General features: G+C 44.7%; 1 protein-coding gene across 1 annotated transcript in view; it reads left to right on the forward strand.

The window, feature by feature from the left end:
- Positions 1 to 1,791, forward strand: part of SNX6 (sorting nexin 6) — a 77,551-nt gene that overhangs the window by 68,697 nt on the left and 7,063 nt on the right. The gene's annotated exons all lie outside the window — the stretch shown is intronic.

A 1,791-nucleotide genomic window follows, 5' to 3' on the forward strand; every position in this document is an offset into this window, starting at 1 on the left:
AAAAATTAGCCAGGCATGGTGACAGGTACCTGTAATCCCAGCTACTCAGGAGGCTGAGGTGGAGAATTGCTTGAACCTGGGAAGCAGAGGTTGCTGTGAGCCAAGATTGCGCCACTGCACTCCAGCCTGGATGACAGAGCACGACTCCGTGTCAGGAAAAAAAAATAAGAGATATCACTTTATACCCACAAAGTGGCCTTCATTTAAAAAAGAAAAAAAAAACAAAACAGATAAGGCCAGGCACAGTGGCTCACACCTGTAATCCCAGCACTTTGGGAGGCAGAGGCAGGCAGATTACCTGAGGTCGGGAGTTTGAGACCAGCCTGACCACAGAGAAACCCCATCTCTACTAAAGATACAAAATTAGCCAGGCATAGTGGCGCGTGCCTGTAATCTCAGGTACTCTGGAGGCTGAGGCAGGAGAATCGCTTGAACCCAGGAGGCAGAGGTTGCGGTGAGCTGAGATTGCACCATTGCACTCCGGCCTGGGCAGCAACAGCGAAACTCCTTCTCCAAAACCAAAAAACAGGTAATAAATGTTGGCAAGGATGTGACTGAGGAAATTGGAACTGTCATATGGTGTTGGTAGAAATGTAAAATGTGCAGCCACTATGGAAAACCATATGGCAGTTTCTCAAAGGTTTGATGTAGAGTTACCATATGACTCAGCAATTTCATTCCTTAATAGTGAGAAATGAAGCCATGTCCATATAAACACTTGTATGTAAATGTTCACAGCAGCATTATTAATTATGTCCAAATAGTGGTAATAAACCAAATGCCTATCAACTGATGAATGAATTAATGTGATATAGCCATACGTGAAGTACTATTCAGCAGTAGAAAGGAGTGAAACACTGATTTGTGCTACAACATAGATGAACTTGAAACATGCTAAGTGGTAGAAGCCAGGCACAAAAAACTCACATGATTCCATTTTTATGAAATGTCCAGAATAGGTGAATTCCCCATTTCTACTAAAAATTCAAAAATTAGCCAGGCGTCGTGGCACACGCCTGTATTCCCAGCTACTCAGAAGGCTGTGGCAGGAGAATCGCTTGAACCCGGGAGGCGGAGGTTGTAGTGAGCCAAGTTCACACCACCACACTCCAGCCTAGGCAACAGAGTGAGATTCCATCTCAAAAAAAAAAAAAAAGACATGTCCAGAATAGGCAAATCTGTAGAGGCAACAACTAAGCGGTTGTCTAGGGATATGGGCACACATGGGAAAATGGCACGTGGCTGTTGATGGGCATGGGGTTTCTTTTTGGGTGATGAAAGTGTTCTAAAATCGATTATGGTGATCCTCAATTCTGTGAGCTTGCTAAAAACCATTGAATTTCATATTTTAAATTGTGAGTTATGTGGTACGTGGACTATGTAATTCAAGCTGTTACTTAAAAAACGGGCTGAGTGCAATGACTCACGCCTGTAATACACTTTAGCAGGCTGAAATAGGAGGATCGCTTTGAGGCCGGGAGTTTGAGACCTGCCTGGACAACATAGGCCGTATCTCTACAAAAATATTTAAAAAATAGAATAACTTTGGGAGGCGGAGGCAGGTGGATCACAAGGTCAAGAGATGGAGACCATCCTGGCCAACATGGTGAAACCCCGTCTTTACTAAAAATACAAAAATTAGCCAGGCGTGGTGGTGTGCGCCTGTAGTCCCAGCTACTCGGGAAACTGAAGCAGGAGAATTGCTTGAATCCGCGAGGTGGAGGTTGCAGTGAGCTGAGATTGCGCCACTGCACTCCAGCCTGGTGACAGAGCAAGACTCTGTCTCAAAAA

The sequence above is a fragment of the Mandrillus leucophaeus genome, unplaced genomic scaffold, assembly GCF_000951045.1.
Source record: "Mandrillus leucophaeus isolate KB7577 unplaced genomic scaffold, Mleu.le_1.0 Scaffold467, whole genome shotgun sequence".
Lineage (NCBI taxonomy): Eukaryota > Metazoa > Chordata > Mammalia > Primates > Cercopithecidae > Mandrillus > Mandrillus leucophaeus.